The sequence below is a fragment of the Mus caroli genome, unplaced genomic scaffold, assembly GCF_978045245.1.
Source record: "Mus caroli unplaced genomic scaffold, Mus_caroli_1 scaffold_16, whole genome shotgun sequence".
In the NCBI taxonomy this organism is placed as follows: Eukaryota; Metazoa; Chordata; class Mammalia; order Rodentia; family Muridae; genus Mus; species Mus caroli.
In genome coordinates, this window is record NW_028227271.1 from 30566943 (window position 1) to 30588452 (window position 21510).

General features: G+C 40.3%; 1 protein-coding gene across 10 annotated transcripts in view; it reads left to right on the forward strand.

Annotated features, from left to right (window-relative positions):
* The window catches only part of Ptk2 (protein tyrosine kinase 2), a 201255-nt gene that overhangs the window by 14332 nt on the left and 165413 nt on the right, over window positions 1-21510 (forward strand). For 9 of the 10 annotated variants that reach the window (XM_085832008.1, XM_029470110.2, XM_029470112.2 and 6 more), the window contains exon 2: window positions 12342-12438. The gene's annotated coding sequence lies outside the window, so the exon portion shown is untranslated. Of the gene's footprint in view, window positions 1-5508; window positions 5528-12341; window positions 12439-21510 lie in introns of those variants that run through there. The other variant, XM_085832005.1, reaches the window with a different exon arrangement.

Below are 21510 nucleotides of genomic sequence, written 5' to 3' on the forward strand. Positions count from 1 at the left end.
TATGGAAGAAGAAACATTACTTATAGGAATAACTTATAGTAATACACATGAGCCAGGGGGCTTAAGTAACATCCGTTAAGTTGATACTGTCTATGTGAAGCTAGTTCCGACAGTTCAGGATTAATTCTGTGCTTGGCAGAGTTGCTGTCTTTGATTTCATCCGTCCTAGAACTTTGCTTTTTGCTAGTTTATAGGAAAACATTCTAACTTTTCTAGTTTTTTTTTTAAACAATTTTTTATTAGATATTTTCTTCATTTACATTTCAAATGCTATCCCAAAAGTCTCCTATACACTCCCAACTTTTCTAGTTTTATTTTGTCCCTCAGTATCCAAATTACTGTAGGTAGTCTAGAATTGTGGAGATAGATTTAATGTTAGGGTCCAGAGCTCTTTCTTGTGAGTTCAGGTGATAACTAGAGAAGGCAATGTGAATTAGGGGGGAGTTGCTCAGATATTCTTGTTCTGTCCTCGAACTCAGAAATCCGCCTGCCTCTGCCTCCCGAGTGCGGGGATTAAAAGTGCGCGCCACCATGCCCCGCTGCTCAGATATTCTTAATTATTCATTTGCAGCTCAGCCAGAGCCTGTTAGTGGTGTGATGGGTATGACACAGTTTGTGAAACGCACTTTCCTGGAAAACTCAGAGAGGAGATTGGAATCATGGCTACCTACTGTTGGCAGTAAATTTACAGAAGTAAATGTAAGAGTCAGTTGCTGAACTTGTTTCCTCCAATTCCCGATACTAATTTCCACATTATCTTGAAGGCATGAGGATTGACAAGACATTATATATTCCCTATTGTTTTGTCTTTAATTGTGTGTGTGTTTGTGGGCATGTACTATGTGGCTGTCAAAGGACAACTTTATGGAGTAGATTCTTTCCACCTTTATATGGGCTCCACTCCAAGAATTGAATTCAGGTCACCAAGCTTGCGCCTTTAGTTGCTGAGCCATCTTTCTGATCCTAATTTCCTGTTTAAAAATAAAACAAACAAAGACCCCAAAATGATTTCTGATTCACTTATCTGTCTATCAAGTTTAAAGGATTTTCATGAAGGGCTCTAGTGCTAAGAGCTGGGGATTGTTGAGTAAGAATAGCTTCCTGTCCTTCTGGGCTCATAAGTGGTTTAGAGAATAGCATACTTGGTACTTACTGTTGGGGGAATGAAAAGCAGTATGTACACTGCAGCCAGCCTTAGATTGTTACATTTCATGCCTGCTGTAGTATCAAGTCCTGCATTACATTTTATTTTCATATGTGTTTTGACTTTGTTTTTTTTGAGACAGGATGTCACTGTGTGGTCCTGATTGGGCTGGAACTCATAGAGATCCATCTGCCTCTTCCTCCTGAGTGCTAAGACTAAAGGCATGCATTATTGTGCCTGGCAGTCTTTTGTTTGTTTGTTTGTTTGCTTGGTTTTTTTTTTTTTTTTTTTTGAGACAGCTCTCACTTTGTAGCAGTGCTGGCTACCAACTCTTGTAGTCTTTCTGTCTGAGCTTCTTGAGTCTTGGGTATGCACTACTCTTCTTAGCTAATGATTTTAAATGAACATCCCTGCATTGTAAGAATATTGGTCTAGTGCTGTGCATTGTAAAATTTGGAGGTTCCCAACACCACAGATTAAATTATTTGCAAGAACTATTCACAAAGCTAAAGGAAGAGGAAGAGGAGGGGGAGGAGGAGGAGGAGGAAAGAAACAAACCTGGGTCCTTAGGGTTTTAAAATATGAGCCTTGACTGGCTGTGTACTGTGCTAAGAAGGTGCAGGGTTATTTTGTAATATACCATTTATTATATTAAAAGGATAACAGACTAAAATCAGGAATGGAAAGCATACAGGGAGAGTCCAGAAGAGACCTGTGTGAGATCCTTCTGCTCTCCTAATGGACTCTGCGGTCAGTGCTTGTTCATTCATATCAGTATGTGGCAACAGACATGGAATTGCCTGTCTTAGACGCCTATCTGAGATATGGTACCCAGGTTTCTGTTGGGGAAGCAGGTTATAAAGTCTGGCACTAGTATGACTTACCATTTCAGAGAGCATTTCAGGTCTGGAATCCTGCCCTTCAAGATCCTCAGGCAAACAGATACTTTTTTTCCTTTAAATTTTTTAAAAAAAGATTTATTTACTTACTTATTTATTTATTTATTATATGTAAGTACACTGTAGCTGTCATCCAGAAGAGGGCATCAGATCTCATTACAGATGGTTTTGAGCCACCATGTGGTTGCTGGGAGTTGAACTCAGGACCTTTGGAAGAACAGTCAGAACACTCTTAACCATTGCGCCATCTCTCCAGCCCCTGTCCTTTAAATTTAAGCTGTGTGGGTTTTAACAAACCCAAACCCACACATAGCATGGGTTTTAACATATCCATGCTACTGAGTCCTACAAGATCATACTATGGCTTTCTAGAGTCCTTTGCAGTCTACACATTGCTCTCTCCCGGTCAGGCCTGGTCACTGCCTGTCTGGTTTGTCTTTCCAACAGTGCAGTGGAATCAGAACTTTTGCAAACTTTTTTTTTTTTTTTAATCAATATGCATTTGAAACTCCTCCAAACAGCCCCCCCCCCCTTTTGTTTGTTTGTTTTTGGACAGTGTCTCACCATGTAGCCCTGGCTGGCCTAGAACTCACAGAGATTGGAAGATCTGCCTGTCTGTCTCTCTGACTTCTGGGATTAAAATTGTGTGCCACCAGATAAAGACAGCTTTTCCAGGCAGGAGATTCTCAGCTCTTAATGTTCTCTCTTAGTAGTTAGGCAAAGGCTCCAACCTTTCTTTGGGCAAAATAATCCTTTATGGGCATGAGAGATGGCTCAGGGGTTAAGAGCATTGACAGCTATTCTGAGGACCCAGGTTCAATTCTCAGCATTCCCATAGTGGCTTATAACTGTTATTTCAGTTCCAGGAGATTCGAGCCTCCTTTCTGGCTTCTGTGGGTACCAGGCCTGCAAGTAATGCACAGACAAGTATGCAGGCAAAAATACCGTGCCCCCACCCCCATACACAGACACCCCCATATAGATACCCCCACATACAGCCCCACCCCCATACCCAGACACCCCCATATACAGCCTCCACCCCCATACACAGACACCCCCATATACAGCCTCCACCCCCATATACAGACAGTTCTTCAGTGCATGAGACCTAGAGAAGCAAATTATTTTTGTTATTAAAGAATCAGTTTCTTTTTGATAGAGAATATGTCATATCTATGTGTAGTGTCATTTAAAGTGAAGCTATTGTGTAGAATGGTGCACAATTCTAGTCCCACATACTAGAGGTTAAGGCAGTATGATTGCTTGGGACCAGATTAGGCAACAGAATGATATTCTACCTCAAAACAAGCAAACACCAAAATAAAACCTCCAGAAAATGAAAACATTACATTTTTAAAACACAAGTGAGCATGACTCTTAAGTGTGTCTGTCATTTTTGACATCTGTCCTAACATATAAATCTTTAAGGGATTTAAATAGAGAACAGGCATCATGCTGAGAAATGGATCATTTTTTTTTTCTTTTTTTCTTTTTGTTTTGGAATTGTAAAACATTTTGGCAGGTTGTAATGTGATAACTCAATAGGTAAAAATTATCCAGCATAAATGTAAAAGAGATGTGTCAACACTACCTGTAGAAGATGCTGTTGGATCCATTTCTGTGAACAGAGGTAGAGGCTCATGATATGGGTGTGGACTTGCATCAAAGGACAGTTGCTGGGCAGTTCAGCAGGAAGAATGTTATTTGCTGACAAGGGTGATAGGGAATATGAGAGAAAGAGTCAAGGGTGGCATTATTGGCTTTGGGCCTTAGCACCTAAATAGGGAGGAGACTGTAAACTGAGGTAGTGAACTGTAAAGGTTGTTATTCATTCATTCATTTTGAGACAGGGTCTTACTTATCTTTGAGACATCTGTTGAACATTTTGTCCACTCATCTTTTATTAACAATGCTTCTCTCTAAGAAGATGGTCTTTGGGCTGGTGAGATGGCTCAGTGGGTAAGAACACTGACTGCTCTTCCAAAGGTCCTGAGTTCAAATCCCAGCAACCACATGGTGGCTCACAACCACCTGTAATGAGATCTGATGCCCTCTTCTGGGGTGCATCTGAAGACAACTACAGTGTACTTACATATAATAATAAAATAAATCTTTAAAAATTAAAATAAAAAAAAGAAAAAGATGGTCTTTATTGATGGAGTTAGTTTTTCAGGTTTAGTCAGGAAAATAGAAACTACCTTAGACTTATTTTAAATATATGGAATTAGGTCTCCCTTGATAGAGGCGATAATACCAGGGAATGAGTACTTTCCAGGAGTGTCTCTGGGGTTAGTCATGCTGGGCAGTCAGCCACTACTGGTTGCCATGGTTTCTTGAGTATTTCTCAGAGGCTGCTGGGAATTTTTAGAGGCTACATAAGGTCTTGGTTTTATAATTTCCTTTCTATACACCGACCAACCTAAGCACAGAGTTTTCTTTCGTCAAATCAGTCTTGCAAAAGTTTCTTTCTCTGTTATTTCTCTCAGTGATTTATAGAAAGTGGGAGTTTTTAGAATATGGCTCTCATGTCTCTATGCTGCAAGTGGTGAAGCATTGATGTAGGGCTGACAGCCAGTCATTTGGTTTTACAGATAGGGTTCAGAAGAGAAGTCTGAGATGGAGTAAGCATGCTTATAGCATGTCAAGTGGTAATGTCTAGGAGGCAGGCAGAGCTAGGGATGGAAGGATAGAGCCTTGTGGAGCTCTAGAACTGATTTTGGGAGAAGAGGAGGGGCTGCTTGATGGATGGAAAGAAGCCTAGAGAAGATGACAGACTGAATAACACCCTTTGGGCTTAGTTATAGTCTTTAGTAATCTTGAATGGGAGTTCTCATGGTTGGACTGAAGAGATACATGGAAGAAAGTTTGTGATATTGAGCATATTGTGTGTACATATTTATGGGATTATTTGTGTCACAACTGCTGTAATATCTTTGGGGTAGTTCTTTTTGGTTTTTCGAGACAGGGTTTCTCTGTGTAGCCCTGGCTGTCCTGGAACTCACTCTGTAGACCAGGATGGCCTCGAACTCAGAAATCCTCCTGCCTCTGCCTCCCAAGTGCTGGGATTAAAGGCGTGCACCACCACTACCCAGCTGGATAGTTCTTATATTTACAGTATTATAGGACTGACTTGTCTGGACATCCTTTGCTGAGGGAATTGAGTTTCTCTGGTTCTTCCTAGGCAGAGTGCATTTGTGTATCTCCCATGGTTTGAATATCGTGGTAGAAGATTATGAGTTATTATTTAAATTTTGTGATCTGCTGGTGGTCTGAATTCCAGTCTTCCTGGAGTCACTACTGTTTAATTTTCCATAAAAAGTAGCTTTTTTAGTCATTCTATCCATTCTGTCTTTGCTTTTCAAGGAAGTGTCAGGTGGAGCCTGCTTACTTGTTTACTTTGACCTGGAGCCCTTTGTTTTGTATGCTGTTCCCCTGCCTAGTGCTGGTCTCCAGTTTCAGCAAGACCTTGATGCCCAAATGACAGGTGTGTGTCCCTTGATGATGCAACTGTATCATCCTCCCCAGTTGATACAGGAGGTCCTCTAGGTTACTTGTTAAATCTGATCCTTAAGTATATCCTTTTGATGTCTCTTTTCATAAGGCTTTCTTTGGTATCTTTCTCAGATACATCACATCACCCTTATCATATATTGTGACAGCAATTAGGTCTTCTAAATATGCTCTAAAAGTGGCCTTTCTTGTCTTCAACATACTGTGTGTGTTAATTACTTCAGTATGAAGTTTCTTTTCATTTCTTCTTTTAAGAACTAGGGATCAAACCTAGGGTTTTGTGGGTGCTTGGTATCATACCCCAGCTTCCCTTTTACCTTTTATTTTGACATAAGTTCTTGTAGGGTTGTTCAGACTAGTCTTGAACTCCTGATTCTCCTGCCTTCACTTTCTAAGCACTGGGATTGGTCATTTGCTACCACATTTTGAACTTTAAATAATTGTGCCCCAGCCTCTCAAGTAACAGGGGTTACTGCTGTGTCCACCAGCCCTGCCAGGGAGTGTCCTTTACTTGAAGTGCAGAGTGGAGCTGTGGTGGATAGATCAATCAAAAAGCCAGATTCCATATAAACCTCCAATGTTAGAACTTGGCTGTCTGAGGCAGGATTGATAGTGCAAGGCTAGCCTGGTCTACATAGTGAGTTTAAAGCCAGTTTGTGCTGTAAAGTAAAACTGTTTTTTTTTTTTTTTTTAAAGCTGGTGGTGGCACATCTAATCCCAGCACTTTTGGGGCACAGAGGCATGCAGTTCTCTGTGAGTTTGAGGACATCTTGGTCTATAGAGCAAGGTTTCAGGACAGCTAGGGCTACAGAGAAATCCTGTCTTGAAAAAATCAAACACCAGCCAACCCACCCACCCACTCACTCACCCACTTACCCACTCACCCATCCAAGAGAAAAAAAGAATCAGGTGAGACCAACATGTGGGTCCTTCTTCCAGATTTGAACCCTCTTTAAAGTAATTTCCTTCCTCACATACTATGTGGACATTTTCATAACTCTTGTAAATTAATAGATTTAGTTCTTAGTTTGAGGATAGTCATAAATAAAACCTATTGCTTTTAGGGCAGAATCTTCCTTGTTTTGTGCAAGAGGAGCTCCTAATCTTAGTTGCTTCCTGACTCTCCTCGTTACTCTGAGGATTAGAAAGCAGCTTCTATGTCGCTGGTTCTGCATACAGAATGAATTCCAGTCATTTGTTAATACTCCCTTTTCAGAAGTCAGTAAGTTCATGGCTTCTTTTTCTGGCTTAGGGTATTTGGTCAGTGGCTCAGTATCAATTGTACAGAAGCCCTGTACTAACCCTGGCATATGATGAATGACACACAGTATTCTGACCATGGCAAGTTCCACATTCTAGTAATATAATATTTTTGGCTAGGAGCTAATTTTGAAATATGAAGAACTTTTGGTTTGCCCAGGTGATTTTTATAATTGCACCAATATTGATTTTGGGTTTGGGGGTGGGTTCAGATAAGGTTTCACAGTTTGTTCCAGACTAGTCTAGAACTCCCTTTGTAGACTAGGCTGACTTTGAACTCAAAGAGACCCATCTTCCTATGCCTCCTGAATGCTGGAAATAAAGGTGTGTGCCACCATGATTGGTCATTCCAACATTCTTGATTTGTTGTTGCAGTGTTTTGTTTGCTTAGGACATTACCTCTGATCTATGTTCTTGCAGAATATAGGTTACAGCTAGTCTAAGTATAGAAGTTGGTAGACTAAGCTAAAAGATAAGTCCCTTTGAAGTAGTAAGTTTGTTTTGGACAATGGAGAGTGTTACAAATGGAAGCAGAATAGAAAGGAAAAATGATGGAAACATGAGGAAAGATTGGCTAAAAGTCAAGGATTTTGATAACAATTGATAAAAAACCCAAACTGACGGCAGGATTATCTACTGTCCTAGTTTCATTTTTGTTGCTTTGATAAAATAACACACACACACAAAATGAGTCTGTTAAATGTGTTAAAGAGGGCCTGGAGAGATGGCTCAGTGGTTAAGAGCACTGACTGCTCTCTACCAGAGGTCCTGAGTTCAATTCCCAGCAACCACATGGTGGCTCACAACCATCTGTAATGGGATCCGATGCCCTCTTCTGGTGTGCCTGAAGACAGCTACAGTGTACTCATACAGATAAAATTAAATCTTTATTTAAAAAAAATGCATTAAAAATAGCCTCAGAAACACCAACATTTGTTAGTGTCATATTTAGTTAATTTGACCAAGAGTGAACAAGTTTGAATTCTCCACTTCTTTCCCTGTCTTCCGTCTGTCTATAGTTGTGGTTTCTGTCCTGTCTGTACTCTGTTGTGTGAGTTTGAATCCATGCCTGCCTGAATGCTGTCTTGTGAACTTGTCCCTGATAAAGGACTTTACTATTTCTTTTATTAAACAGCACAGAAAGTTTCACATGGAAAGGAATGAGGGTTAGTTTACAAAAATCTTTAACAGAGTTTTATAGGAGATGTTGAAACTTTACTGATTTCCACTAATCCAGATAACAATGTTGTAATCATCACTGCAAACAGACTATTTCCATGCTGCTTTCAACGCTTATGGTGGGTATTTATCGTAATTACTTTGGACTCATTTGCTGTTATCAGCAAATTATTACCATAACACACACACACACACACACACACACACACACACAACTCTGGGTCAGGGACTAGGAACAGTAAATAACTTAAAATTAAACCTATGTATTACCTTATGTTGTAAAAATTAATTATATGGAAAATCCAAGGCAAACAATGTTCGTTGTTATACTGTTCTCTTAAAAGCAAAGTAAACAGTCTATGTATACACGGCAGGGTAGTAGTCTTAAGTGATCTGAAAGTGTATTATTAGTTTGTGCTGTGAGGTTGAATAGAAGCTCCAGTCTCTTAGAATGTAAAAGAGTGTTTTATAATACTGTATTTACCACAAAAAAGCAACTTGGAGGAAAAGGATTTATTTTAATTCACATTTGTATGCATGTATGTCTGTGTACTATCCACAGAGACCAGAAGAGAACATCAGATCCCCTGGAACTGGAGTTACAGGTGGTTGTGAGCTGCTATGTGGGTGCTGGGAATTGAACTTGGGTTCTTAGGAAGAACAGCCAGGGCTCAGCCATTTCTCCATTTCATATTTGTTTTAATAGAAATGTTAATATGGCTTATATAGGGATTCAGAATAGCAGTGTAAATATGAGTGCTAAGAAATCAGTGCTTGTATCTTTTAATTTCTTCCTTGTTTATCATGTGACCTTGGATAATTTGCTGATATTGTTAAGACTTAACTTTCGTTCTGTGTAAAATGTAAATAGTGTTAATGAGCTGAACGTGCCAACTCTTTGGACATGTGACTACAGCATGGTGGACACTTGTAGTTGTGAGTGATGGATGGTAGGAACACTGACTGGGGTGGATTACACGTTAGAGCAAGAAGCTTTTGAAGCATGGTAGCAATAGCAAAAACGTATGTATGAGAGTAGAGTTTTTTTTTTTTTTTTTTTTTTTTGGTTTTTTTTTTCGAGACAGGGTTTCTCTGTGTAGCCCTGGCTGTCCTGGCACTCACTTTGTAGACCAGGCTGGCCTCGAACTCAGAAATCCGCCTGCCTCTGCCTCCCGAGTGCTGGGATTAAAGGCGTGCGCCACCACGCCCGGCGAGAGTAGAGTTTTAAGGACTCTGGCTATCTGCTTGTATCAATCTTAAAATATATTTGTTCATACTAAAGGATAGGAGTCTCATTTTACAGATAGCTTTGGAAAGTTGAAAATGTATTTCATTTCATAATAAGTCAGGTTTCAGTTTTTCTTTATCTATCTGGAGCAAATGTAAGTATCTTAATTATACATTTTGTAGACTATCTACTTTAGGCCCTGTTTGAACTAGTTCATGCTGATATTTTTATCAGTTTCATAGTTTATATTTTTTAAAAAAACCATCTTTATTGATTCTTTGTGAGTTTCCTATCCTTACCCCAGTCCCACTCATCTCCCTGTCCCTTTGTAGCTACTCTTCCATTCTTGTAGCCCACCCCCCCCAAATAAAAGAATAAAACAAAAAAGGGGCTAGTTCTCCTGCTCTCATGCCCTTGGGGCCAGCTTACCTCCGTCCCCCAACACACCAGGACCAGGTTTACTGTGCTGTCTAGGTGAGGTGCAGGCACTCTTCTGAATGCCAAAACAGCTTTGTACATTAACATGGTCTTACCCTGCAACTCAGACCAGGAACATTGCATGGCCTTTGGTGGTGATAGGGGCCATGGACTTTGACACAGACTCCTGCTGCATGGCCACAGACCCATACATGGCCCTCAGTGGCAGTGCCAGGGCAGGCTATTCACATCAGTCTGCTCTTCTTCACCTTCTTCCTCCAGTTCCACCTTTCTTCATAGTGCTCAAACTGCTTCTTTTTCTCTCCCACCTGACCATCACACACTTGCACGTTGTAGTGGCCTCCACTGCGGGCACGCCTCTGGGTGTCTTTCATCTGCCTGAGCAACATGGTGATGGGCAGGCCTCTCCTGGTTTATACTTTTAAATAAGATTGGATTATGAAACAGAACATAATATATCTTAAATTACCCCTTGCTAAAATAGTAATCAGTGGGCTTAGTGCTGCTAGATATTAATGCTTAATATCTGCTCACTGTATATTATAAAATAGTTATGGGGCTGAAGAGATGTTAAAGTGACTAAGAGCAGTGTTCTTCCAGAGGACCTGGGTTTGATCCCCAGCATCTACATGGAGCCTCACAGCAGTCTGTATCTGCAGTTCTAAGGGATACAACATTTTCTTCTGGCCTTCTTGGGTAGCAGGCATGCATGTGGTGCACACACATGCATTCAGGCAGAACACTCATAAAATAAATAGCTTTTTGTAGAAGAAGAAAAAATAAATATAAAAACTTAAGGCACAAAGCCAATATAACTGATTACTTATTACTCTGAGATAGAAGTTAAATTGAAAGAGCTACAGTAACAGCGAAGGAGAATAGTTTTGGAGTGTGCACAATGTTACTTGAGTTATGTCTTTGACAATGGGTTTGGGAAAGGTTGTATTTTGATTATCACTTTTTAAAAAAGATTTAATATTTTATGCATGTTTTGCTTGCATATTTGTCTGTGTACCACTTGTGAGCAGTGTCTGTGGTAACCAGAATAGGGCCTCTGATCCCCCAGAACTGTAGTTACAGATGATTGTTGGTGGACATATGGGTGCTAGGAATGGAACCTGGACTTCTGAAAGAGTATGCTCATAATTGCTGAGCCATCTCTTTAGTGCCCGAACATTAGATCATTTTTAAAAAATTTAAAGAGTATTGTTTTTTATGTTGAATGAGTCACATAAGTTTTTTTTTGAGACCTTCATCCATGTATATGATATATTTTGATTTATATATTTGTTTCCTCCCTCTCCTTCCATTTTTCTCTCATAACTTATAGTGTACTTTTTTTCTTAAAAACCATTTAATGTTGAAAGTATATGCATGAGTGTAAGACCAGCCATGGGTGCAGGCAGCAGCCTTTAAGAGGCAAGTTAGAGGTAGTGGACAGCTGTAGAAAACATTTGCTGGACATGACTGCACTGTTGCACACATGAACTGTTGTATACTGTACCTGTATATAGAAGATCATGCAAGCCAGAATCCTAGTATGGATGGTGGAGACACTTCTATATCTTTGTTTCATGATGGTAGAGTCCTGCCTCTAGGTTACTGAAAGTTTGTGTCTTTTCTGTTTCCTCCAAGTTACCCTATGTCCATTCTGACCTCCCTTTGCTGTATTTGTCTCTCTCTCTCTTGATTAGAGGCCTTTCTCATATCCTTGTGATGAATTCAGGACTTCTTAGGGAAACTTTAAGTATATATGTTTTGCATCAGGATATTTTGTATGGCCTTTTGTCAGGGAGTTCTGTGTTGGTGTCTTTAGTTTTACCTGTTAGGCTAACAGTTTCCTGCAGGGAAAAGATATGATGCCAGATTCTGGTACTTGATTGCCTTGTGTTGTGGGAGCTGGAGTTGTTGACTTACTCTTCCTCTGTATGAAAGCTACTCAGCTTTTTCCAGAGACTGGCTCTTGGACTGCTCTCAGGTGGGTAGAGGGGACCAGATGGAGGCAGGCTACTAGGGCTCTCACTGCAGCCGGGCACTGTAACACTCTTGTCACTTCACTCAGTGCTGCTGCTTGAGACTTTTTTTACTCTGCTGTGAAAATGGAATTGGTACTTCAACTTTTCAGTTCCTGGCCTATAGTCTGCTAAATCATTGGCTGTGCTTCCTTCCCATTTTAAATTTGTCTCTCTGCTGTCCAGAATATTGTCCCTCCTTCAGTATATCTATTTGTTTTGATGTTTATCTTAGCCTTTTCAGTTCCCCAGTTTCCACTCCTTTTAGTTCTCACATATTTGTATTTGATTTTTGAACTTTATCTCTTTAGCATAGTTTTAGTGGGAACAAGCAGGTTTGTGCTTTTCGACTTTGCCATCATTTCAGCAGGTTATGCTTGTTGATTGCCTAATAGTTTTCAGCTACTTGTATGCATCCTTTTTACTGGATGCTGGTTTTCAAATAGCTTCTATGTGTTTATCTTTAAGTTCATTCATTGTCTAGCACTTTATATGTTAGACATGAGGATAACATGCTCAAGAGGGTGAGCATGGTAAGACTTTATTAGAGGAGTAAAATGGGCTGATAAAAGCTTAGTGTTAGAACACTTACCCAGCAGCTCTGCTGAATAAATAAGTAAATAGCAGTGAAATAAAGATGTTTATGTATGTGCACATTCTGTCTCTTCCAGGTCTCTGGGCTACAATGAAAAGAGGAAACAGATACTAGGAATATTTTTTAAAACAGCTATTTGATTTCTTCTCAAAGTCACTGCTGCCTTCTGAGTTGTGAGTATATTTCTCTTGTTCGGGCCTTGGTGTTGTCTTTTGTTTTTTTCTTTCCCTTGTCCAACAGCCTCTGATCTGTAGTAGCAACAGAACATAAATGATTGGTAGGGTCAGAGAAGACTTGTAAGTTGTATGTTGATTCTTTATATATTTTAATATTAGCATTATGATATTGGTTGTTCAAAGAATAGTGCTTGGAAAACACTGGACATTGTAAACAGTCTGAACTATAGTTACTTATTAAATAATTACAGCCACTTTAGGAACAAGATCTGCTGTTCTCTGTGTCACATTTACATAAACTCAAACAAGTTAATGGTTTCTAAGTTATAAGTGTTGGTATTAGGTTCATATTTTTTTATAGCTTTAGAAGCGTGTTCCTTACTGGTATTTTATTCTCATGAATACTGACTTCAGATTTTGGTCTCATGTTTTATTTATTTATTTATTCATTCATTCATTCATTCATTCATTTATTCATTTATTCATTTATTCATTTATTCATTTATTCATTTATTTGTTGGTTTTTTTTGAGACAGGGTTTCTCTCTGTAGCTCTAGCTGTCTTGGAACTAACTCTATAGATCAGGCTGGCCTCGAACTCTAAGATCCCAAGTGCTGGGATTAAAGGCGTGCGCCACCACTGCCCAGCTCATGGATTATTTATAATAGTTCTACTTACCTTGGGGAATATATCCTGTACCCCCAAGTGGCTGCCTGAAACTACAGATAGGATCAGACTACATATATGTTATATATGCTTTTTCCTATGCACTCAAGCAAACATGTGTGGTCATGTCCATCTTTTTAACATGGGTGCTGGAATCCAAATTCAGGTTCTTAGCAATTGATCTTTACCTGCTAAGTACCAGCCCTACTTTAAGTTATTTTCTTCTACCTAAACCTAGTTTCTCATCTGACCTAGAGGTTTATTTAAGGTTTTCTCCTAGGAGATTGTTAGGAAGAAACTTTAAGATACATCTAATATGTAGTCAACACTCAGTATCATTAGTAGTTGTATTAGTTAGGCTCACTATTCCTGTGTAGAAACATCATGACCAAAAGCAACTCTAGGAGGAAAGGGTTTATTTTACTTTTTCTTACCGCAGTTCATCATTGGATACCAAAGCGGGAACTCAAATGAGACAGGAACTTGGAGTTAGGAGCTGATCCACAGACCATGGAGGGATGTTGCTTACTGGCTTGCTCTCATGGCTTGTTCAGCCTGCTTTATGGAAGAACCTAGGATCACCAGCCCAGGAATGACACTATCTGCAATGGGCTGGGCCTTCCTCCATCAATCACTTATGAAGAAAATGCCCTTTAAGCTGGGCATAGTGGGACACACCTTTAAGCCCAACACTTGGGAACCAGAGGCAGGCATATCTCTGAGTTTGAGACCAGTTTGGTCTACATAGTTAAGTCCCTGTCTCAATTTTAAAAAAGAAAGATAGAAAATACCCATCAGGCTTGCCTGCTTGCAACCCGATCTTATGGAGGCAGTTTCTCAACTGAGGTTCCTTTAGTTTGTGACATAAAACTAGCCACAAAGGCAGTTATTCCAGATGGTATTTTCTACAGTACAAACAGTGGGCTTAACCTTGAAAGAGATTACTTGACTTGTAAATTGTTAAACTTGTTTTTCTTCACATTGGGGAGATTATAGACTTTTGAAAGTTCCTAAGTTTGTCTTATGCTTAGAGCCTACTCTCTGGTAGATCTGGTACTAAACCAAGGACAAAGATGGTGATAAGAGATCCAAACTCTCTCTTCTCGGGTTGGCATCAGTGAATATTTGTTTTTATTTTTTAATAGAAAGTTTACATTTATCTCTTTTGTGTGTGTATATGTGTATGGGGTACATGTGGAGATCAGAGGGCAACTTGTTGAAGTTGGTTCTTTCCTTTTCATGTAGGTCTTAAGGAATGAACTCAGGTTGTCAGACTTGCCGACAAGGGCCTTTACCCAGTGAGCCATCTTGCCTCGGAAAACATTTGTTTTAGCAAACTTAAACTTCATGGAGTTGAAATGATTGACAGTTTATTAAGTGTGATTTTGGCGAGGGTTTCTAGAGTAGAGGCTCTTCCTCTGTCTCGTCCATTTCCATATGAGGGTTAGTTCACTTTACTCCTCACTTATTTCTTGTCTCCTGAAATCAGTTTTCTTTCTTTGTATTAAAGAAATTTTCCCATACATGCAGTTTCAGCTTTCTAGTCTAGGTGTAGAGGACTCTAATCTCACTTCTGTTTTTTCCAGTTCCTCTTGCTCCTGTGAGTAAGGGGAGGAGTCTGTTCTATGTCTGCCTGTGCCAGATGTGAGAGCTATGTGTCATCTGTGGTATCATGCCTGTTTGACCCAAGGTTAGTTTTCATTCCTACTGAATGAAGAGTTCTTTGTTTATTGTGGTGTCTCTGTGTGTGTGTGTGTGTGTGTGTGTGTATAGACTCGAGAGCAGGCGTGCATGTGCATACATGTGTGCACGTGTCCACTCATTCGGTGTAGGTCAGGACAACATTGGTAGCCAGTTCTTTCCTTATACATGTGGTTTCTAGGGATCAAACTTAGGTCATGAGCCTTAATGGCAAGTGCTGAGCCATCTCATTGGCTCCAGGCATATTGGTGGGTTTTTTTTTCCTCTTTTAAGATTTATTTATTTTATGTATGTATGCTGTCTTCAGACAGACCAGAATAGGACTTTGGATCCCATTACAAATGGTTGTGAGCCACAATGTGGTTGCTGGGAATTGAACTCAGGACCTCTGGAAGAGCAGTCTTACTTGCTGAGCCATCTCTCCAGCCCCTGTTTTTTTGTTTTTTGTTTTTTCTTTTTTTTAGACAAGGTCTCACTATGAAGCACTGACTGACCTGGAACTTGCTATGGCTGGTTTATAACCCAAGAGATCTTCCTGACCACGCCTAGGAATGAAGTTTTTAAATTCTTTTTTTTTTCTTTTTTTTTTAATTTTTAATATTTTTATTACATATTTTCCTCAATTACATTTCCAATGCTATCCCAAAAGTCCCCCATAGCGCCCCCCACTTCCCTACCCACCCATTCCCATTCTTTTGGCCCTGGCATTCCCCTATATTGGGGCATATAAAGTTTGCAAGTCCAATGGGCCTCTCTTTCCATTGATGGCCGACTAGGCCATCTTTCGATACATATGCAGCTAGAGACAAGAGCTCCGGGGTTCTGGTTAGTACATCATGTTGTTCCAACAATAGGGTTGCAGATCCCTTTAGCTCCTTGGGTACTTTCTCTAGCTTCTCCATTGGGAGCCCTGTGATACATCCAATAGCTGACTGTGAACATCCACTCCTATGTTTGCTAGGCCCCGGCATCATCTCACAAGAGACAGCTATATTTGAGTTTTTAAATTCTTGTCACAAAGTAAGTTTTTTGTTAGCTGCTGCTGCTGATGATTTGTGCATGTGTGTGAGAGAGACCATGAATATGAATGAATGAATGAGAATATGCAAATGAAACTTTGTAGCAGAGTCGGCTCCAAAACAGGAGCAGAGCTGTTCATAAATTGAGCTGTAAGAGTGATCATTATTTATTATGTTTACTTATTTGTGTGTGTGTGTGTGTGTGTGTATGTATGTGTGTATATATGAGTTGTTTCTCTCCTTTCACTATGTGTTCCAGAGATTGCACTTGGGTCGTCAGATGTGTGCAGTAAGCACTTTTATCTATGGAGCTGTCTTACCAGTCTAATCCAGATCTTTGTCTTTTGGTGACTCTTCCTTATTATTACAGACGGACGTACTTGTTTTTCTGTGCTGTTAGAAGTCTTTAGAGGAGTAGAACTCATTAGTCTACATTTTGATCATGAAGCCAGTGAGGGCTTTGGAGATGGTGTTGATATTATATAAGGTTTTAAAAGTAACCTTTTTAAAAAAAAAAAAGATTTATTTATTTTATTTATATGAGTACACTGTAGCTGTCTTCAGACACACCAGAAGAGGGTATCAGATCCTATTACAGATGGTTGTGAGCCACCATGTGGTTGCTGGGAATTGAACTCAGGAACTTTGGAAGAACAGTCAGTGCTCTTAATTGCTGAGCCATCTCTCTAGCCCCCAAAGTAACTTTTATTAGCTAGATGTAATTGTTGTCTTGGAGGCTTAGGTTTAACTCAGCTGTTCTGGTCCAAACTCCTCTCTAAGGACTGATTCAAACTGGCTTCTCTTGGCTTCTGACTGAATTGCTCTGTTTGGTCTCAAACTAACTGGCAATCTATTCTAATCTTCTGGTTCCTTCTCATTTTCTGGCTTGTTCTGTCTTCACCTGCAACCTGTCTCTGTAAAACTGTCCTTTCCCCCACTCCCTATTGCCTTTCTTTCTGGTCTGTTCTCTTTAAGTTGCCTCTCTTTTCTTGCGCTGTTCTTTTGAGTGTTGGGATTATCCTATCTGTGACTCACTCTATCAGATCTTTCTCTGATTAATCACTTTGTCCGACAATTCAGTGTCACTTGTTGAAGTTAGTCCTCTCCTTTTCATGTAGGTCTTGAAGACTGAACTCAGGTTATCAGACTTGGCGACAAAGGCCATTACCCAGTGAGCTTTATTTTGAGACACCCCAAACATTGGTTTTAGCAAACATGGCTACTTTCTTTTACAAACTAACCTTGCTTACATTGTTGGGATTAGAGGTGTGTACTAAGGACATATCTGTATTCCAACCAGAGGTATTAAAGGTGTGTGGACTGTCTATATTCCAACTGGACTACACAGACCTAGGTCTTTGGATGTAATCCCTTGCCAGAGCAGCCATGTTGCTGGATTAAAATTCTCTGCAGGTCTATGTTGACTCGTGGTGTGAGGGTTGAGGAGGGTGTGGTGTATTGGTTTGTCATGTGAGGATTTAAGTGGTGGGGTATGGGTTGGTTTGCTTGTGGCTAAGGATAGTCACAGTTTTGGAATCATAATGGCTTGAGGTTAACCTTGGTGTTACTACTATTGACTGTGGTATTTTATATAAAACATTTTACTTTTCTATTAGTTTGTTTCCTCATTTGTTCTACAAGGATTTGTTCAGTCTCTACTGTGTTAGTAGCAGGAAGATAGGGGATAGTTGAGGTAGTTTTTAGGTACAGACCTGCATTTCTCTGAAGCAGGGCAAATGGCTATCACTGGAGAATGGGTGAAGGCATTGCCAGGGGTTGCAGATGTGCTTGTAGCAAGAGGTCTGTAGTTGAGGAAAGGAAAGACTTTGCAGCATTGGGGGGTTGGTCCTGGAATGATGGGCTCAGTTGCAGTTGGTGAGAATTAAACTAGAATATGCCCATCTTTAAGATAGTAAGATTTTTGTCTAGTGGTAGTTCTCAGTAGCTCATATAGACTCTGGAAGGAGGTCTTGAATGCACATTGAGCTGTGGGATGGGCCCATTCTAGGAGGATTGATTGTAGAGGCAATAGGAGCTGGTTAAGTTCAGGATGCTAAGTTTATATTAAGTGCCAGCCATGGTTCTAATTGCTTTAAGTAGAGACATCAAAAAACAAGACAGGAGTGTCTTGAAGAGAGAAATAAAGCAACTAATGAGCTGTGAACCTAAGAAGTACCCCATGTTGGGAAGTACAGTGGAGGAAATCATGCTACAGTTTGTAGTTAGGGTTTGAGGTGTACATAGAATGCTACAATAAGCCTTGCTGCTAAGTGAAATGTGAGCCAGATGTGGCAGTGATGAACGTAGTACCTAAGTAGATCCATGGTTGTAAGAACATTGTAGTTGAGTGAACAGCAGTGCAGACAGAATGTGCAGTGTTTGATGGAGCTGGTCATTTTTGTTGAAGTCTGACTCAGCTCATGACAAGCTACATCCATTGGGATGTTATGAAGGGAATCAGGTGTGTAGCAGAGATGACATGGGCTAGGGAACTAGCAATCAAAGAAGTGGACTTAGGATGTCATGACAGTAGGATTTGTTAGTAGTTTGTGTACAGGTAGGAGATAAGGGGGTAGAGTTGCATATGAGAGAGACTTATGATGTAGACGTAACCACTACTCAGACGTGTAGTCAGTCATTCTCTGTGTTTGCTAGGTGCTGTGCATGCAACCCCACATAAAAGGTTCATAGTATTATGGCTCCTGTGTGAGGAAGATCAGGTTGAGGAAGCTGCTTTTCTCAGAATGATAGCTGACACATGTTAGAGCTGGTAGTGTGTATGGATTCCAGCTGTCTTTGAGCACATCCTTTATGCTGTATCACTCTGCCACTAAAGTGGGCAGTAGTCTGCTCCTAGCCTTTATTTCCCCCAAAGATTTAAAAATAGAGAAAGAGGGGTTGGAGAGATGGCCTGGTAGTTAAGAGCACTGGCTATTCTTTCAGAGGACCCCTGAAGAAGGGGTCTTCTTAGTGGGGGAAATTGATGGGAGCAAAAGCCTGGGATTGTAGAAATGACTTGTTAGGTTTCACTGAATTAAAAGTCTTGTCTGCTGGGACTTTTACTGGATTGTACATACCATACTGCCTTAATACAGACAGTACCTTGCGAATTTTAAACCAGATTACATGGGAATTAGGTTCACATTATTAAACATGGGTGACAGATTTTTTATTATAGTCCTAAGACTTGAACATAGAGCATATTAGACCACGTGTATCCAAAGGGTAAATTTTAAAGTGTGTTTCATATCTTGCTTCATGAGGAAATCTTTTAAGAATACTTGTCACAGAAGTAATGACTTTGGCCTTGGGGTATCCAAGCCAATTAATTCACTGGGTGTAGGAATCAGTGCTATAGTGCTGCCTCAGTCTTGATTTCCAGGAATTGAATGAATTCTAGGAGAAACTTAGGAAATTGCTTGCTAATATGCTTATCTTTGGAGAGGGCAATTGGGGCATGGGAACATGTCTTTGAGGCATGCAAGAATACCTGTAGAACCCCAGGGAAAACCAGCTTTCAAGGATGAGATGGTGAAAAGACAGAAGTTGATGAATTGCTTGTTTTTGAAAAGAAGCACTGCTTATATTGAAATTCTGAGACAGATAATTAGAAATAAGGCCTACACATAGTCTTAAAAATTGCAGACACCACAGTGCCTTTCGTGTGAATGCACATAATTCATGGATGGGTGGGGCCTTGTATTGAGCTCAGTTTTAAGCTTCCCATTTACACCTAGGTATGTGGAGAACACCCATTTCAGTCATGACATTGTGTTTCAAGAATTATGGCTAGAACATTATAGTCACAGCCATTATAGCTGCCATTTGTGTGTTAGGTGAATTATGAACCTTATTTCTTATGTATGTGCCATAGTATTCATGTGTTGGTGTAGTGTTCCTCACTTTCTACCTTGTTTAAATTGTTGTCTCTTCTGACTAGCAGGCTTTTGAGCTTCCTGGGTTCTTGTGTCTTTGCCTCTTGTCCCGAAAGGAGTGTTGGGAGTATAGATGTTTGTGCTACAAATCTGGATTTAAAAAAAAAAGATTGATTTTAAATTCTGTGGTGTGTGTACCTGTTAAATGCAGTTATCTGTGAAGGTCAGAGGCATTGGATTCCTTGCAGCTGTAGTTACAAGCTGTTTTGAGTCACCTGATGTGGGGTAATGGGAACTGAACATGACTCTTCTGCAAGAGACTCAGCCAACTCTCTTGGTTTTTTGAGATAGTGTCTTCCTATGTCGTCCCGCTGGCCTTAAACTCACTATGTAGACCAGACTGGCCTCAAATTCACAGAGATCTTTCTGCTTCTGCTTCCCTTGTCATAGGATAAAGGTATATACCACTGAGCCATCTCTCTGGGCTGCACACTTGACTTTATAAAGGATGATAGTGAAAAGGTGTTTGCGGGCTGGTGAGATGGCTCAGCAGGTAAGAGCACCCGACTGTTCTTCCAAAGGTCCTGAGTTCAAATCCCAGCAACCACATGGTGGCTCACGACCATCCGTAACGAGATCTGACTCCCTCTTCTGGTGTGTCTGAAGACAGCTACAGTGTACTTACATGTAATAAATAAATCTTAAAAAAAAGAAAAAAGAAAAGGTGTTTGCCATCACCATCCTGCTGAACTCCCATTCTTTCCTTTCCTTTCCTTTCCTTTCCTTTCCTTTCCTTTCCTTTCCTTTCCTTTCCTTTCCTTTCCTTTTCTTTTCTTTTCTTTTCTTTTCTTTTCTTTTCTTTTCTTTTCTCTTTCTTTCTTCCTCCCTTTCCCTTTCCCTTTTCCCCTTTTTTCCCCTTTCCCTTATTTTCCCCCTTTCCCCCCTTTTCCCCCTTTCCCCCCTTTTTCCCCCTTTTCCCCCTTTCCCCCTTTCTTTTTTCTAGACAGAGTTTCTCTGTGTAGCCCTGGCTGTCCTGGAACTCACTCTGTAGACCAGGCTGGCCTCGAACTCAGAAATCCTCCTGCCTCTGCCTCCCAAGTGCTGGGATCTAAGGCGTGCACCACCACTCTTCATGTGCACACAAAGTGCTTCTCCCCAGCTTTTAAAGTACTGATTTTATGTTTTCATTTCATCGATGAGAAACCGAGTGTCAAGTTAAGAAATTTGCAGAGTTCCTTTCCCTACAGCAGTGCCAACTTCTGTAGTTCTTTTGATTAAAGCTTAATCTTGAGCATACTCAAATGAACAGGTGGTGGTCACGCATTTAACAGATAGGGGAATAGTGCCATCTACCGAGCTACTTCTTCTAATTTGCATTTCCTTTTTAAATGGATTGACTTGTTGAATACATTATCATTTCTGTAATGTTTGCAAATAATATCCAGTTTCTTGTTTATACACACACGCTGAGAGTTTATCTTCACCAAATACTTGTAAATGTCAAACATGGTGATATACTCTGCACTCCCAGCATTCTGAGGGTGTGATGGGCGGGAGTGACAGTTTGATTGGATTTATAGTCTTTGTGGAAATGTACCTCTGGGTGTGTCTGTGAGAATTTTTACAGCAAGGTCTAACTTAAGAGGGAGGACGCATCCTGAGTATGGGTGACACTATCCCTCAGATTGGAGACCCAGGGTAGGAAGGAGGAAGCAGTTGAGTCACGTTATTCATATCTTTCCTTCTCCTCCTCCTTTGCCTCCTCTGCCTCCTCTTCCTCCTCTTCTTCTTCCTCCTTCTTTTTCATC